The sequence below is a fragment of the Oncorhynchus tshawytscha genome, linkage group LG06, assembly GCF_018296145.1.
Source record: "Oncorhynchus tshawytscha isolate Ot180627B linkage group LG06, Otsh_v2.0, whole genome shotgun sequence".
Classification (NCBI taxonomy): Eukaryota; Metazoa; Chordata; class Actinopteri; order Salmoniformes; family Salmonidae; genus Oncorhynchus; species Oncorhynchus tshawytscha.
In genome coordinates, this window is record NC_056434.1 from 22,253,574 (window position 1) to 22,272,894 (window position 19,321).

At 43.0% G+C, this 19,321-nt stretch overlaps 1 protein-coding gene and 1 non-coding gene across 8 annotated transcripts in view; one reads left to right on the forward strand and one right to left on the reverse strand.

The window, feature by feature from the left end:
* Positions 1 to 19,321, forward strand: part of LOC112252249 (A-kinase anchor protein 13-like) — a 180,438-nt gene that overhangs the window by 49,771 nt on the left and 111,346 nt on the right. The gene's annotated exons all lie outside the window — the stretch shown is intronic.
* LOC112253592 lies at positions 13,689 to 13,842 on the reverse strand. Its single transcript, XR_002954032.1, has one exon. It is a non-coding gene; the product is annotated as a 5.8S ribosomal RNA (ribosomal RNA).

Sequence of the window (19,321 nt, forward strand, 5' to 3'; positions counted from 1 at the left end):
AATTCTTTAAGATATTGCTGACTGTTTGAAATGCAGTGTATTTTACCTTTAATTGTACAACAAAGCTTATTTAGAGGGCAGGCAGGGTAGCCTAGTTGTTAGAGCGTTGGACTAGTAACCGGAAGGTTGCAAGTTCAAACCCCCGAGCTGACAAGGTACAAATCTGTCGTTCTGCGCCTGAACAGGCAGTTAACCTACTGTTCCTTGGCCGTCATTGAAAATTAGAATTTGTTCTTAACTGACTTGCCTAGTTAAAGAGAAAACATTTTTTTTAAATCTACATATACAGTGCATTCAGACATCTTTCCTTTTCCCACATTTTGTTACATTACAGCCTTGTTCTAAAATGGATTAAATACAAATGTTACTCATCAATCAACACACATACCCCATAGAGACAAAGCGAAAACAGGTTTTTAGATTATTTTTGCAAATGTATTAAAAACAAGTATTGAGACCCTTTGCTATGAGACTCGAAATGGAGCTCAGGTGAATCCTGTTTCCATTGATCATCCTTGAGATGTTTCTACAACTTGATTGGAGTCCACCTGTGGTAAATTCAATTGATTGGACATGATTTGTAAAGGCGCACACTGGTTTATATAAGGTCCCACATTTGACAGTGCATGTCAGAGCAAAAACCAAGCCATGAGGTCGAAGGAATTGTCCGTAGAGCTCCAAGACAGGATTGTGTCAAGGCACAGATCTGGGGAAGGGTACCAAAAAATGTCTGCAGCATTGAAGGTCCCCAAGAACACAGTGGCCTCCATCATTCTTAAATGGAAGAAGTTTGGAACCACAAAGACTCTTTCTAGAGCTGGCCGCCCGGCCAAACTGAGCAATCGGGGGAGAAGGGCCTTGGTCAGGGAGGTGACCAAGAACCTGATGGTCCCTCTAACAGAGCTCTAGAGTTACTCTGTGGAGATGGGAGAACCTTCCAGAAGGACAACCATCTCTGCAGCACACCACCATCAGGCGTTTATTGTAGAGTGGCCAGACAGAAGCCACTCCTCAGTAAAAGGCACATGACAGCACGCTTGGAGTTTGACAAAAAGGCACCTAAAGGACTCATACCATGAGAAACAACATTCTCTGGTCTGATGAAACCTAGATTGAACTCTTTGGCCTGAGTGCCAAGCGTCACCTACCAACAGGACAACGACCCTAAGCACACAACCAAAATGATGCAGGAGTGACTTCGGGACAAGTCACTGAATGTCCTTGAGTGGCCCAGCCAGATCCCGCACTTGAACCCAATCTAATATATCTGGAGAGACCTGAAAATATCTGTGCAGCGACGCTCCCCATCCAACCTGACAGAGCTTGAGAGGATCTTGAGAGGATCTGCATTGAATAATCGGAGAAACTCCCCCCAATTCAAGTTCTCATTTACAACTGTGACCTGGCCAAGATAAAGCAAAGCAGTGCGACACAAACAACAACACAGAGTTACACATGGGATAAACAAACGTACAGTCAGTAACACAAAAAACAGCCCCAAAGCATGATGTTTCCACCCCCATGCTTCACAGTAGGTATGGTGTTCTTTGGATGCAACTCAGCATTCTTTGTCCTCCAAACATGACAAGTTGAGTTTTTACCAAAAAGTTATATTTTGGTTTCATCTGACCATATGACATTCTCCCAATCTTCTTCTGGATCATCCAAATGCTCTCTAGCAAACTTCAGAAGAGCCTGGACATGTACTGGCTTAAGCAGGGGGACACGTCTGGCACTGCAGGATTTGAGTCTCTGGCAGCGTAGTGTGTTACTGATGGTAGGCTTTGTTACTTTGTTCCCAGCTCTCTGTAGGTCATTCACTAGGTCCCCCCGTGTGGTTCAGTTTGATCATTTTGACCCCACGGGGTGAGATATTGCGTGGAGCCCCAGATCAAGGGAGATTATCAGTGGTCTTGTATGTCTTCCATTTCCTAATAATTGCTCCCACAGTTGATTTCTTCAAACCAAGCTGCTTACCTATTGCAGATTCAGTCTTCCCAGCCTGGTGCAGGTCTACAATTTTGTTTCTGGTGTCCTTTGACAGCTCTTTGGTCTTGGCCATAATGGAGTTTGGAGTGTGACTGTTTGAGGTTGTGGACAGGTGTCTTTTATACTGATAACAAGTTCAAACAGGTGTCATTAATACAGGTAATGAGTGGAGGACAGAGGAGCCTCTTAAAGAAGCCAGAAATCTTGCTTGTTTGTAGGTGACCAGATACTTATTTTCCACCATAATTTTCAAATAAATTCATAAAAAATCTTACAATGTGATTTTCTGGATTTTTTTTCTCTCATTTTGTCTGTCATAGTTGAAGTGTACCTATGATGAAAATTACAGGCCTCTCTCATCTTTTTAAGTGGGAGAACTTGCACAATTGGTGGCTGAATAAATACTTTTTTGCCCCACTGTATATGCAGTGTGTGCAAATGCAGTAAGATTAGGGAGGTAAGGCAATAAATAGGCCATAGTGGCAAAATAATTACAATTCAGCATTAACACTGGAGTGATAGATGTGCAGGTAGAGATACTGGTGTGCAAAATAGCAAAAATAAATAACAATATGGGGATGAGGTAGTTGGGTGGCGTATTTACAGATGGGCTGTGTACAGGTGCAATGATCAGTAAGCTGCTCTGACAGCTGATGCTTAAAGTTAGTGAGGGAGATATAAGTCTCCAGCTTCAGTGCTTTTTGCAATTAGTTCCAGTCATTGGCAGCAGAGAACTGGAAGGAAAGGTGGCCATAGTAGGAGTTGGCTTTGGGCTTGACCAGTGAAAGATTTATAGATGACCTGGAGCAATTGGGTTTGGCGACGAATTTGTAGTGAGGGCCAGCCAACGAAAGCATACAGGTCGCAGTGGTGGGTAGTATATGGGGCTTTGGTGACAAAATGGATGGCACTGTGATAGACTGCATCCAATTTGCTGAGTAGAGTGTTGGAGGCTATTTTGTAAATGACATCGGCAAAGTCAAGGATCGGTAGGATACTCAGTTTTACAAGTGTATGTTTAGCAGCATGAGTGAAAGGAGGCTTTGTTGCGAAAAAGGAAGCCAATTCTAGATTTAATTTTGGATTGGAGATGCTGGAAGGAGAGTTTACAATCGAACCAGACACCTAGGTATTTAGAGTTCACATATTCTAAGTCAGAGCCGTACAGAGTAGCCAGGTGGAAAGCATGGCCAGCCCTAGAAAAATGCAGGTGTGCCAGGCTTGTAGTGTCATACCCAAGAAGACTTGAGGATGTAATCGCTGCCAAAGGTGATTGAACAAAGTACTGAGGAAAGGGTTTGAATACTTATGTAAATGTCATATTTCAGTTTTTTTTAAAGACATTTGTTTACATGTCTAAAAACGTTTTTGCTTTGTCATCATGGGGTATTGTGTGTAGATTGTTGAGGGGGAAAAAAACTATTTAATCCATTTTAGAATAAGACTGTAACATAACAAACTGTGGAAAAAGTCAAGGGGTCTGAATTATTTTCGAATGCACTGTATTTAGTTTAGTTTATTAATTCGAACATTTAAAAAAAACAAGCACACATACAACTTAAAAGCCATACATACACATGAATAAAATCATCAAGGATAACACAAAGTCTGGGACTTATTTCCATTGTGGTCCTCTTGACACAAGATGGCTAGACAATATCGTATGGCAATATCGTATGGCATTGAAATAATAAAACATAGAAAAATAACATTATCTCATCATTCCAGTTATATCATACATCAAACATATTTTGACTTTATTTTTAAAGCTGTCCAGCGAGGATGTTGTTTTTATAGACAGAGGCAACTCTGCCATTCTGAGGCTCCAGTATACAAGAAAGTACCTTTCCCAGCATTACTCCTGAACCTGTATAAGCACACATCAGCAACACCTGCTCTGGTGCTGTGATTGTGTACATCCCTAACACGAGGAAAGTAATCACTTAGATATCTGGGCGCAGGACCATAAATACTCCTGTAAACCAAACCCAGTCTAATCTGGGACACCCTAGCCTCAACAGGCAGCCAGTTGAGTTCCTGAAAGCAGCTCCTGCCTATGTGAGTACGTGGACTCAGCTTCAATACTACCCTGATCAGCTTATTCTGGGCTATCTGGAGCCTCCCCTTCATAAGTTTAGATAAGCCCCCAAACCAGGAAGTGCTTGTATCATACTCGTGAATCTCCCATAAATTTGAAAAGATCTAGATGATTTTTAGGCCGTATCGCCTAAAACCTTAGGGCATTCAATTTCCAACGTCTGGTAGTCATGTAGTGCTACATACCCTACATGATTTGGAACAAAGAATCACATCTTAAATAGATACAAAATATATTTCACAATCTTAAACCCCTGCAGGGTTGTCTTTTGTCTCATTGTTTAGTTCTCTCTTTCCTCTTTGTTTCTTTCTGATTCAACACCTGTTGTCCATATTGGGCTTTCACAGTCTGAAAGTGGCCCAAGGCCCAGTTAACCATGCATGCTCATTCTCATGCTCTTGGACAGCAATGCATTATACTTATTCTGACTCTTTTGCAGTGATTTATTTCTCTTTTCAGACTATTCTCTTTGGTGTTTTAAGCCTTTTGTCATTGCTGAGGAGCACTTCATGATTTTACTTTGTATTGGTTGGATTTGTTTTAGTCACTTGACCATTTGTACTTTTGATTGCTTGAAAGAAACGTTTGTCCTCTGATGCTCTCAGATTGCCTTCATATTGCAGATGACAGGCCTAAAACCTTTTGCAAACAAGTAATTCTGTCTGCTCAAAATATTAAATTGATTTTTGTCACAGAATTTTGTCATTTGACCCAAGTCTCAAACCTGTCTAACTACCTGGCAACATTTACATAGGTGGAAAAACTTTTAACAGTTTTAAATGAAAAAAAAAAAGATTGTAGACTGCTTTGTTCTTTCACATCATACACAACTATAATGTGCTCCAGAATTTACAAATGGAAGACTCTGTTCTGAGTGACTACAGTCTCCAGGAACCCAACCTGCCAGCCATCTCTCTGCTACCCTAAGGCCATATAGCCTAGCAGGGTAGTGCACATCAACAGGTGGAGGAGGTGTCCTCCACATCAATGTGATCTGAGTCTAAAGCTCACTACAAGCTCTATGAAGATGCAACATTCTGAGTGTTTTTCTTCACAAAAGGGGCGGCTCCTTGTAATATGCTCCTGCATTCAACATACTTTTTCCTACCTGAAAATTGAGACGCTCCGTATCATTCCTTCCGCAGCCGTGGAGGTAATGTTGTCACTTGATCAATGTTCCTTGATCTAATCTATTGGCCATATAGGAAATTCATCAAAGTAGCATATTTTGCATTGATAACCAAATATAATCTCAGCGACTATTCAAATTGTTAACCAAACAACAAGAATCCAACCAAAAAGTTATTTTGTTTAGAAGTATTAACTTGTGATTACAGACTATTGGTAGATCCTGCTGTAGCCATCTAGCTAGCCATGTGCTTTTTTTTCTCTGGGACCAAAACATGATGATACTCTATTTTTAGCTGATATTGGAATGAATACACAAGCAGCATATCAAACTGGGATAATGTTTTAGGTTACACTCGCAGGTATAAGAACATTAGCCAGGTCATGTTTTTTTAATTATAAATTGGATTATTTCACATGGAGATGTGGGAATCTAAAAAGGCTGCCAGCTAGCTACTACTAGCAAGGGAAGGCGACTCTTCCTATTGCCCCCTTGTGAATGGTAGTGGGACCGGCGAGGATATCATGTTTCCAAAAGGTGTCCGCTACTCCAAAAATCCCACTCCACCCACGTGCACGCACGCATGTAGTTAAGTTTCACTATATTGGATCACTCCAATATATTGGTATCACTCTGTGGCGGAGGGATACATCCGAGGTGAGGATTTACAGATTTACTCCCGTGTACACCTGTGTTACGGCTGGGGCCCGCCCCCGTATATAGACCCCATGGCCACGACACACGTTCTCTTTCATTTTCTCGGCGGATGTCCGTATGGTTTGAGGTACAAACTTTCTGAAGTTCGCTTGGTACGTCACTGGTAAGTGTAATATCTTGTGTGGAAGTATACTCACTGTCTGTTTGCAGCCTGGGGTTGCTGGCCCTTCCTCTTGAGTGCTCCACTCGCTGCACGCGGTTGATCTGTATCTTCCGCCTGTGGTTTGTACTTGTGTTTCATTAGCGTAACACTACGACTCTGTGTGCATCCGTTAATATGATGGCTCTTGCTGCCACAAACTGTAATTTACCATACACAACTTGCCGACTGGCTTGTTCTATTAGTGTGTTGTGAATTGCTTTAACATGCTGCTCTCCGTGCCTATGCTCTGCTAATTACCCCACAGGTTTTTTTCTTGTTCTTTTCTCTGTAGAGTGTAGAGTGTAAGAGAATCGTGGTGGGCTTTCCACTACGTTGAGACATTAACTCTGGAGTTCCTTAACAGAGTTACTCCATCATATGGTGCTGTTTTTACTGCTTGGATATTAAACCGGCTAGGTAATATTGCAGTTGGCGTAAAAAAATGTTTCAAAAAAATCCATTACCTGGTTGGTGTTTTTTTGTCTGCCTGCTTTTCCCACACGGGTCTTCCCCATTTTTTGCAGAGGTATTGGGTAATTTATCCCTCACCGGGTTCCTATTCCTCCAAATGGGTCAAGACATAAGGTCCCTCAGGGCATCTGACCCCTGCTCCGTGGCCTTGTTGGCTTGGCTGAGCTTATTGCTTCCCTTTGTGACAGGTGTGATGGTGGCATCCACCTGGGGATCCGCATACCTTGTGTATGCACCGCCTGGGTTTGAGCCACGCGGAGAGGGCGGTGGAGCGCCCTACTGGATGCCTGTTTTGTGTGGTGATCTCAGAATGCCTGCGCCTGGTGTGTTTGGAGGCCACACGCGAGTGTCAAAAGATGGCGCGAGCCATCAAAGGCAGAGCCCATCTGCTGCTAGTACTGGACGGGGGCAGGAGTTGTACCGATGGGACCACCTTGAACGGAGGGCGCATGTCCTGCATCCGGAGGTTGATAGCTTCAATGGTGACTACAGCTGTTCTTGATGTCACTGTTCACCGTGAGCGGGGCTACCAGGCTGACAGGCCATCAGAAGCCGGCAGAGGAGCTTACTCACTCTTGGATGAGGGAAGCTTGGTCTCCAGGTTTATGAAGGGGTTCATCGCCTGCACCCAGCTAGGACCCGCTCAATGGCGAGCTGGGATCTGGATGTGGCAGCTTTGGCAAAGCTGCCTTTTGTAACCATTGAGTCTGCCTCCTAAAACACTCTCACTGCAGGCATGTGAACATCTCTTTTATCCTGTCTGCTTACGACCCCCCGGCAGTGTCTGGGCCTCCCTCCGGCATGCTGTACCCTGTGCAGGCACTGGTTGCCTATGTGGAGCGGACACAGTCAGTGAGAACAACATACCAGCTCTTTGTCTGCTATAGTGAGAGAGTCCTGGGGGCTGGGTTATCAAAGCAGCGGCTCTCTCACTGGATCGTGGACACGATTACGACAGCATACCGCCTGGCTGGACATCAAACTGGTGGACAGTGATGACTCTCCATCTGTCTCCATCTCTGCTGAGTTCCGCGAGGCGAGCTGGGCCTCTGCCAGGGGTTGCTTCCAACTCACAGCAGAGACTGGACCATGGAGTTATGTTGCCATGGTGCAGTTACTCGGCCTCCGGGAGTACCCGAAAATGTAAATCCTCACCTCCAATATATTGGAGTGATCCATATAGCTCACATAACCGTGGTTACATACGTAACCTTTGATCAAGAGTGAAGCTTGTAGTAACAGCGCAACACAGCATAGTAGCAGGGAGGTAGCTGCAGACAGACACACTAACTACCCTCCTCTTTTGTGTTGCCATGCACCATTCCTGTAGAAAATGGCTGCTGCAGTCAGAGCAGAGAGATACTACAGTGTACTGCAGTTATACTACAGTGTACTGCAGTTATACTACAGTGTACAGCAGTTATACTGCACTCTGACTGCAATATTTTTTCGGAAGGGTGCTGTCAGTGCTATAGCTTGTAGTAACAGCGCAACACAGCATAGTAGCAGGGATGTAGCTGCAGACAGGCATGTGAACTAACTACCCTCCTCTTTATCCTGTCTGCTTCCGACCCCCGGTTAAAGATACATAGCGGTCCTGTGTGTTGCCTCCCCTTCCCGGGGGGTGCTGTCAGTGCTATATGTTAAAGACTGGTACGGGTACATCAATATATTGGAGTGATCAATATAGTGAAACATAATGAAGGTTACATAACCATGGTTATGTGAGCTATATGGATCACTCAATCCTACGTTAGAGGCGCCTCGGATCCATATAGCTCACACGTGGTTACATATAACCTTCGATCTGAATGGCCAACAAGCGCAACACAGCTAAAGGCTCTAGGCCAATTTGGTTCTGCACATTCAGGTGCATACAAGATGAGACATAATCTCTTGCAGGATTAGCCATAATCTCCGGTGCTCTATTCCCCAGCTGAATGTTACAGTTAGTACAGCAGTGCTAGCCTACAGTTGAAGTCGGAAGTTTACGTAGGTTGGAGTCATTTAAACTCGTTTTTCAACCACTCCACAAATTTCTTGATAACAAACTATAGTTTTGGCAAATTGTTAGGGACATCTACTTTGTGCATGACACAAGTAATTTTCCCAACAATTGTTTACAGACAGATTATTTCACTTATAATTCACTGTATCACAATTCCAGTGGGTAAGAAGTTTACATACATTAAGTTGACTGTGCCTGTAAACAGCTTGGAAAATTCCAGAAAATTATGTCATTACTTTAGAAGCTTCTGATAGGCCATTAACACCGTGGGACCACGCAGCCATCATACCGTTCAGGAAGGAGACGCGTTCTGTCTCCTAGAGATGAACATACTTTGGTGCGAAAAGTGCAAATCAATCCCAGAACAACAGCAAAGGACCTTGTGAAGATGCTGGAGGAAACGGGTACAAAAGTATCTATATCCACAGTAATACAAGTTCTATATCGACATAACCTGAAAGGCCGCTCAGCAAGGAAGAAGCCACTGCTCCAAAACCGCCATATAAAAGCCAGACTACGGTTTACAACGGCATATGGGGACAAAGATTGTACTTTTTGGGGAAATGTCCTCTGGTCTGATGAAACAAAAACAGAACTGTTTGGCCATAATGACCATCGTTATGTTTGGAGGAAAAAGGAGGAGGCTTGCAAACCAAAGAACTCCATACCAACCGTGAAGCACAGGGGTGGCAGCATCATGTTGTAGGGGTGCTTCACTGCAGGATGAACTTCACAAAAGAGATGGCATAATGAGGCCAGGAAAATGATGTGGATATATTGAAGCAACATCTCAAGACATCAGTCAGGAAGTTAAAGCTTGGTTGCAAAAGGGTCTTCCACACGGACAATGACCCCAAGCATACTTCCAAAGTTGTGGCAAAATGGCTTAAGGACGACAAAGTCAAGGTATTGGAGTGGCCATCGCAAAGCCCTGACCTCAGTCCTATAGAAAATTGGTGGGCAGAACTTAAAAAGCGTGTGCGGGCAAGGAGGCCTACAAACCTGACTCAGTTACACCAGCTCTGTCAGGAGGAATGGACCAAAATTCACCCAACTTATTGTGGGAAGCTTGTGGAGGACTACCCAAAACATTTGACTCAAGTTAAACAATTTAAAGGCAATGCTACCAAATACTTATCGAGTGTAAGTAAACGTCTGACCCACTGGGAATGTGACGAAAGAAATAAAAGCTGAAATAAATAATTCTCTGACTTTTCACATTCTTAAAATAAAGTGGTGATCCTAACTGACCTAAGACAGGGAATTTGTACTTGGATTAAATGTCAGGATTTGCGAAAAACTGAGTTTAAATGTAGTTGGCTAAGGTGTATGTAAACTTCCGACTTCAACTGTATATGGTCAGAGAGCCTTCAATACTGTATTCCCCCATATTGTGCCTCTTGTCCTCTAACCGTCATCAGCCAGAGAGAAAAGTTTACTGGCATTCAGCACTGCAGGATGTCCAAAGTCAATAGTCCTGTCCACATGGGCCCACTGCACGTCACTCCCTTATTGAACAACCACTATAGTGAGCTAGCTAGCTGCTACAAAGGCTACAATTGGCAGCTCTGTTTCACATTAGGCCTGTGTTTCCAGTGTTTGAAGAATACTGTCAGTGGACACGTTGCATGTGTTATCTTGTGTCTTTGCACACTGAACCACTTTTTGTATAGTCTTTGTATTTGGGAATTGTTTGTGCGTGTAATGAGTGAATATGCTATGCATTCTTTTTACCCATGAAATGTATGTTTCCCACATATTTGTTTTTTGCATGTCTTCAGTGTTTCTTTCTTTATGAAGAGATCCTGTTACTGAAGGAGAGAGTTGGTTTATTTGGACTAGACAGTCAGTACCCCTGTGTCTGACTCTGAATGTCCCCCAGCCGTTATCTACTGCTGCATGTGATAAAGTGGCTATGATGTGGAGCTGTGAGGGAAAACAACGGAGAGCAGGCAGACATCTCTATTAGTGCAGTGCTTTGGACAGGCCAACAGATAACCTATAAATAAGGGCAGTCCTTTCAGGAAACATAGCCATCCTCTAATCTTATCTCCTTCCTCTCAGGCTGAGGCTATTGCTATGCGTGGCTGGCTGTTACACTGGACCATGCGCTTGGTAACGTCATGTCACGAACTCCATATATAAATCTACCGGTTCTAACGGAACGACAGGTTGTCTTGCATTTTACACTGTGTCCCTAAATATAGCAGACCTGTCTGAAGAACTACACATAGCCGGGATTTAAAAGAAAAGGTAACTCCAGACATAGGGCCCTATCAATTTGAAGAGTTCTGTTACCTACTTCATCCATTTTTTCTTTTTGCGAAAGGGAGTGGCTCCTAATCTGGGGAAAATTCTCATGGTATCTTGTGGGAATTTGGATTTGAAATCAAACAATGACCGCGAGGAAGTGCAGATTGTCGGCTTTAATTTGAAGGTATTTTCATCCTTATCGTGTGAACTGTTTCAGAAATTACAGCAGAAATGTCATATCCCCAAAATGCTAATCACCCCTGTTATTGTAATGGTGAGAGGTTAGCATGTCTTGGGGGTATGATATTTTTGCTTCAAACTTTCTCACTTATCATTATTCAAGATTCATTCAGGATTATCCGTAATCATGATATCTGCCACATTATTGTAAAAGTGATTAGAAACATATTATATTGTTATTTGCAATTAAAGTGACTCCAAAATGACACTATTGGGCACAAAATAATCTCAACCACAACCAAAACAAACAGCAGATGCATCCAACCAACCTGTAGTCACAAGCTTGATGTATTCATTGTGTGCTATGCATATGGGATCAAATTTGCTACTTTAATACACATATAACTGAATTTGTCCCAATACTTTTGAGGGGGGACTATGCATTGTTGTAATTTCTAAACATTTCACCTGATATGGATGAAAATACCCTCACATTAAAGCTGACAGTCTTCATGTTAACCTCATAGTCATTGTTTGATTTCAAATCCAAACTTTTGGAGTATAGAGCCAAAAGAAGAAGAAATGCATCACTGTCCCAATAATTACAGAGGGCACTGTAAATACATGGACTCATTTCCCCATACATCTTACAGGTAGAATAAACTTCTTAAGAATGTCATGGCTGCCAAAGTTTTTGTATTTATTTTGTAATACCAATTACCCCACCAAAGACATTCTTTAAAAAAGTATAATCGGTCATATCAGACTTTAAATGGGCAAATAAAATTCATAGAATAAAAAGGACAATTCCAAGGAAGATGTATCAACTCGCTACCCAACGTTTTTACTTGTCTAATTTGAAAGGATAAAGTGAAGAGCATGAACAACTTCTGAGTTAAAAACACGATATCAATATGGAAGAAAATGAAACGTGTTCTACAAGAACCAATATCACTCCCTAAAAACACAACCTTATGGGGAACAATCCTTGGATAGCTTTTCAGAATTCACCGATAAATTGGTCCACATGGAAAACTAAAGGAATAGAAACCGGAAATACATTTATTTCCATGACAGAATTAAAAAGTAATTTTGGACTGACCAATCTAGATACTTTTAAGTTGCATGTATTTGAAACTAACATTTCACAATTTTTATTTGTCATCTTTTGGATATCAGAGTAACCTGCAGGAATCTAATTTGAGTCAGAAAAGGATGTTCATATGATAGGGAAGATATACAAAACCTTGCAGAGAGCATATCCAACTGACTAAACTATTGGAACCAAGATTTAAAAAGGAACTGATGTTGGCACAAGATGGAAGGAAAATTGGAGTATAACTAACAAAATGACAGTTAATGAAGTTTACGCTTAATCTAGTATAAACTAATGTATATAATTTATTATACAAGACAAAATTCACAAATTCTGCAGCACATTTTTTGGTGCATTTTTAAAAATGTAACTAGGCAAGTCAGTTAAGAACAAATTCTTATTTACAATGACACCCTAGGAAGAGTGGGTTAACTGTTCAGGGCAGAACAACAGATTTATACCTTGTCAGCTCAGGGATTCAAGCCACCAACCTTTCGGTTAGTGGCCCAACGCTCCAACCACTAGGCTAACTGCCATACAATCTACTTGCAGTGAAGCTGCTCAACATTTACATTACATTCAGTCATCTAGCAGATACTCCCATCCAGAACGACCCACAGGAGCAACCAGATCTCCCACCAAGTGAATCTGGGACATGAAACAGCAACCTCTCGGCCACCGGCCGAAGCTCCCAACCTCCAGGCCATGAACCATCCAAATGTCCACACATTTACCCCCGAGAGCTGCCCCTCAACAGTCAAAGAACCCCCCCCCATATATATTTTACAAATTCTAAAATATGATATTCACAATGTCACTCACACACACTTGATTGAATGGACTTGTCATTCACACAGTATTGACAAAAAAGTGCATTTGATCTAAATATGGGTATACGAGGACATTTAGTGGTCACCAGGTTTTTCATCCTTGGTCAGTACCTATCATACATGTTGGGTGAGTCCTTTTTCTTATGCAAAAAAAAACACAACTAAAGATTTCATGCATGAGCATGCAATGCAATGAGAGATATTTTTGAAGCAGGTATTTACTTTGCCGAAACGATCTCGACCTATTCTCAATATTTAAATGGGTAAGAAGCCCGGGCGTGGAATGCGAGCCGCCCACTGGATGGATGGGGATTCAGCACTGGGCTCTTAGCTTGCCTCTACTGAGAGAATACTGGTTAGTTTATTTTCCTCCGCTTACTAATATGCTTCAATTCAATGGGTTGTCTCGTCTGATCTGAGGTCGTAGTCAAAGTGATGGAGTGTGGCCGGGCGCCCGGGCTCACCTTCTCAGTTCAGGTCAGCGGTCGAAGATCCTTGGCCCAACCTAACCCTGAGTGCTTCCCCGAGAACTGCATATGTAGCGCGGGCAGCACAAAGAGACAGAGTCCACCGGAAGCCATGCCCGACTATGCAGCGAATGTGGGTGCCTCCTGCCCAAGGAAGGAAGGGAAGGGTGCACGGGGGAGGGGAGAGAGAACCAAGGCCCACTCCCACCGAGCCGTCCTGGTCTGCACTTAGGGGGACGAAGGCCACACGGAGGTGACCTGCGACTCCCCCAGCCACGGAACCCCAGGGATTCCTATTGATGGCAAATCGACCCTCAGACAGGCATAGCCCCAGGAGGAACCTGGGGCCTCAAGGTGCGTTCAAAGTGTCGATGATCAATGTGTCCTGCAGTTCACATTAGCTCTCACAGCTAGCTGCATTCTTCATCGACGCACCAGCCAAGTGATCCACTCCTAAGGGTTGTACTCTTTTGTTTTTATGCAGAGGCTGGTGGCTAGGCAGTGTTAGGATGGTTGACCTCACTAAACCATCCGATCGGTAGTAGCGACAGTCAGTAGCGACAGTCGGTGTGTACAAAGGGAAGGGACTTATGATCCGCGCTTACTGGGAATTCCTTGTTCCTGAGAAATAATTGCATTCCCCAATCCCTATCATGAGTGGGGTTCGGCGGGTTACCCATGCCTCTCGGCAAAGGGTATGCACATACTGATCTGCTGAGTGTGGCTCGCGTGCAGCCCTGGACATCTAAGGGCATCACAGACCTGTTATTGCTCAATCTCGTGTGGCTGAATGCCACTTGTCCATCTAAGAAGTTGGATACCGACTGCTCAGGCCCGAATAACTAGTTAGCATGCTGAAGTCTAGTTCGTCGAAACCGGATGCAGTTTGATCGCTATCTTAAGTGTAGGTCCAATTAACTAACGTTGCCTCCTCTGCCCTCGAATTAGCTTGAGGGAGTGAGTGAAGAACTTGATCTCTTGTGGGATTGATATGACCCACAATTCATTGCAAACTAATCAGGTGGCCGCAAAGTGTCACATTTAATCATTCTCTCAACCAGCTTCATGAGATGGTCAGCTGGAATGTATTTCAATTAACAGGTGTGCATTGTTAAAAGTTAATTTGTGGATTTTTTTTCCTTAATGCGTTTGAGCCAATCAGTTGTGTTGTGACAAGGTAGGGGTGGTATACAGAAGATAGCCCTATTAGGTAATAGACCAAGTCCATAAATGATAAATGACAGTCCATCATTACTTTATGAAGGTCAATCAAACCTGAACATTTCAAGAACTTTAAAAGTTTCTTCAAGTGCAGTTGCAAAAAGTATCAAGCGCTATAATGAAACTGGCTCTCATGACCGCGACAGGAAAGTAAGACCCAGAGTTCTCTGCTGCAGAGGATAAGTTCAGCCAGTTACCAGCCTCAAATATTGCAGCCCAAATAAATACTTCAGAGTTCAAGTAACAGACACATTTCAACATCAATTGTTCAGAGGAGACTGCGTGAATCAGGCCTTCATGGTCAAATTGCTGCAAAGAAACCACTACGGACACCAATAAGAAGAGACTTGCTTGGGCCAAGAAACACGAACAATGGACATTAGACCGGTAGAAATCTGTCCTTTGGTCTGATGAGTCCAAATTTGAGATTTTTGGTTCCAGCCGCCGTGTCTTTGTGAGATGCAGAGTAGGTGAACGGATGATCTTCGTATGTTTGGTTCCCCCCGTGAAGCATGGAGGAAGAGGTGTGATGGTGGGGTTGCTTTTCTGGTGACACGGTCTGTGATTTCTTTAGAATTCAAGGCACGCTTAACTAGCATGGCTACCACAGCATTCTGCAGCGATACGCCATCCCATCTGGTTTGACCAAGAAGAAGAGTGATGCATCAGATGACCTGGCCTCCACAATCACCTGACCTCAACCCAATTGAGATGGTTTGGGATGTGTTGGACCACAGAGTGAAGGAATAGCAGCCAACAAGTGCTCAGCATATGTGGGAGCTCCTTTAAGACTGTTGGAAAAGCATTCCAAGGGAAGCTGGTTGAGAGAATGCCAAGAGCGTGCAAAGCAGCGTGCAAAGCTGTCAAGGCAAAGGGTGGCTCCTTTGAAGAATCTAAAATATATTTTGATTTGTTTAAAACTTTTGTATGAGTAGGTGTGTCCAAACTTTTGACTGGTACTATATGACATTGATTTTATTGTTGTAAAATCGTCTGTCTCGTAGTGAGGAGCCTTTAAAATATAACTTCATAAACATATTTTAGGGAATTCTGAAATGTATTGGAATAAATGACCAAATTATAAAACTAGCTAGCCAGCTATGAGTAACTGTACGGTAGCTAGCTAGCTACGCTAGCTACATTAATAGCTTTAGGTACATTAATAGCTTTAGGTTGGTTGTTTTTAAACTGAATTTCAAACATTTCCACCAGAGACATTGCCTCTCCAATCATCACTCTCTCTCCCTTGGGAAAGGGACATTTAAGGTACATTCGGATATGACGATATAAAACATAATTCAAGGGCTGAGGGTTTAGGGCCGAGGGCTGTCTACTTTGAATTTGGCCTGCAGCCCTGGTCACAGATTAGGAGACACTCCCTTTGCAAAAAGAGTAGTGTGTAGTTCCAGTAGTTAGATATATATACAGTGCCTTGCGAAAGTATTCGGCCACCTTGAACTTTGCGACCTTTTGCCACATTTCAGGCTTCAAACATAAAGATATAAAACTGTATTTTTTTGTGTAGAATCAACAACAAGTGGGACACAATCATGAAGTGGAACGACATTTATTGGATATTTCAAACTTTTTTAACAAATCAAAAACTGAAAAATTGGGCGTGCAAAATTACACAGGTGGCTCAGGTAGTGCAGCTCATCCAGGATGGCACATCAATGCGAGCTGTGGCAAGAAGGTTTGCTGTGTCTGTCAACGTAGTGTCCAGAGCATGGAGGCGCTACCAGGAGACAGGCCAGTACATCAGGAGACGTGGAGGAGGCCGTAGGAGGGCAACAACCCAGCAGCAGGACCGCTACCTCCGCCTTTGTGCAAGGAGGAGCAGGAGGAGCACTGCCAGAGCCCTGCAAAATTACCTCCAGCAGGCCACAAATGTGCATGTGTCTGCTCAAACAGTCAGAAACAGACTCCATGAGGGTGGTATGAGGGCCCAACGTCCACAGGTGGGGGTTGTGCTTACAGCCCAAACCTGCAGGACGTTTGGCATTTGCCAGAGAACACCAAGATTGGCAAATTCGCCACTGGCGCCCTGTGCTTTTCACAGATGAAAGCAGGTTCACACTGAGCACATGTGACAGACATGACAGAGTCTGGAGACGCCATGGAGAACGTTCTGATGCCTGCAACATCCTCCAGCATGACTGGTTTGGCGGTGGGTCAGTCATGGTGTGGGGTGGCATTTCTTTGGGGTGCCGCACAGCCCTCCATGTGCTCGCCAGAGGTAGCCTGACTGCCATTAGGTACCGAGATGAGATCCTCAGACCCCTTGTGAGACCATATGCTGGTGCAGTTGGCCCTGGGTTCGTCCTAATGCAAGACAATGCTAGACCTCATGTGGTTGGAGTGTGTCAGCAGTTCCTGCAAGACGAAGGCATTGATGCTATGGACTGGCCCGTCCGTTCCCCAGACCTGAATCCAATTGAGCACATCTGGGACATCATGTCTCGCTCCATCCACCAACGCCACGTTGCACCACAGACTGTCCAGGAGTTGGCGGATGCTTTATTCCAGGTCTGGGAGGAGATCCCTCAGGAGACCATCCGCCACCTCATCAGGTGCATGCCCAGGCGTTGTAGGGAGGTCATACAGGCACATGGAGGCCACACACACTACTGAGTCTCATTTTGACTTGTTTTAAGGACATTACATCAACGTTGGATCAGCCTGTAGTGTGGTTTTCCACTTTAATTTTGAGTGTGACTCCAAATCCAGACCTCCATGGGTTGATAAATTTGATTTCCATTGATCATTTTTGTGTGATTTTGTTGTCAGCATATTCAACTATGTAAAGAAAAAAGTATTTAATAAGAATATTTAATTCATTCAGATCTAGGATGTGTTATTGTAGTGTTTAGTTTTTTGAGCAGTGTATATATATATATAACAATACACTCTAATGACAAAGTGGAAGAACAATTATATACACTACCGTTCAAAAGTTTGGGGTCACTTAGATATGTCCTTGTTTTCCATGAAAACATACTTGAAATGAGTTGCAAAATTAATAGGAAATATAGTCAAGATGTTGACCAGGATATAAATAATGATTTTTAAATGAAATAATAATTGTGTCCTTCAAACTTTGCTTTCATCAAAGAATCCTCCATTTGCAGCAGTTATAGCCTTGCAGACATTTGGCATTCTAGTTGTCAAGTTGTTGAGGTAATCTGAAGAGATTTCACCCCATGCTTCCTGAAGCACCTCCCACAAATTGGATTGGTTTGATGGGCACTTCTTACGTACCATACGGTCAAGCTGCTCCCACAACAGCTCAAAAGTGTTGAAATCCGGTGACTGTGCTGGCCACTCCATTATAGACAGAATACCAGCTTACAGCTTCTTCCCTAAATAGTTATTGCATAGTTTGGAGCTGTGCTTTTGGTCATTGTCCTGTTGTAGGAGGAAATTGGCTCCAATTTAGCACCGTCCACAGGATATGGTATGGCGTTGCAAAATGGAGTGATAGCCTTCCTTCTTCAAGATCCCTTTTACCCTGTACAAATCTTCCACTTATCTACCACTAAAGCACTCCCAGACCATCACATTGCCTCCACCATGCTTGACAGATGGCGTCAAGCACTCCTCCAGCATCTTTTCATTTTTTCTGCGTCTCACAAACGTTCTTCTTTGTGATCCGTAAACCTCAAACTTAGTTTTGTCTGTCCATAACACTTTTTTTCCAGTCGTCCTCTGTCCAGTGTCTGTGTTATTTTGCCCATCTTAATCTTTTCTTTTTATTGGCCAGTCTGAGATATGGCTTTTTCTTAGCAACTCTGCCTAGAAGGCCAACATCCCGGAGTCGCCTGTTCACTGTTGACATTGAGACTAGTGTTTTGCGGGTTTTATTTAATGAAGCTGCCAGTTGAGGACTTGCAAGTCGTCTATTTCTCAAACTAGACACTAATGTCCTTGTTCTCTTGCTCAGTTGTGCACGGGGGCCTCCAACTCCTTTCTATTCTGGTTAGAGACAGTTTGTGCTGTACTGTGAAGGGAGTAGTACACAGCATTGTACGATATCTTCAGTTTCTTGTCATTTTTTTTGCATGGAATAGCCTTCATTTCTCAGAACAAGAATAGACTTTCAGAAGGAAGTTCTTTGTTTCTGGCCATTTTGAGCCTGTAATCAAACCCACAAATGCTGATGCTCCAGATACTCAACTAGTCTAAAGAAGGCCAGTTTAATTGCTTCTTTAATCAGGGCAACAGTTTTCAGCTGTGCTTAATATAATTGTGAAAGGGCTTTCTAATGATCAATTAGCCTTTTTAAAATGATAAACTTGGATTAGCTAACACAACACATAACACAGAAGTGATGGTTGCTGATAATGGGCCTCTGTACTCCATTGTAGATTTTCCATAAACAATCAGCCGTTTCCAGCTACAGTAGTCCTTTACAACATTAACAATGTCTACACTGTATTTCTGATCAATTTGATGTTCTTTTAATGGACAAAAAAAGTGTTCTTCTTTAAAAAACAAGAACATTTCTAAGTGACCCCAAACCTTTGAATGGTAGTGTATATATATTTTAAGATGAATGAAAATGTGAAAACTGAAATATATTTGTTGCCTAAGTATTCAGCCCCTTTGTTTAGGAAACCCTACATTAGTTCAGTCGTAAAATTTGGCTTAACAAATCCCATAATAAGTAACATGTACTCACTGAAATAATAGTGGTTGACATGATTTTTGAATGACCTACCCT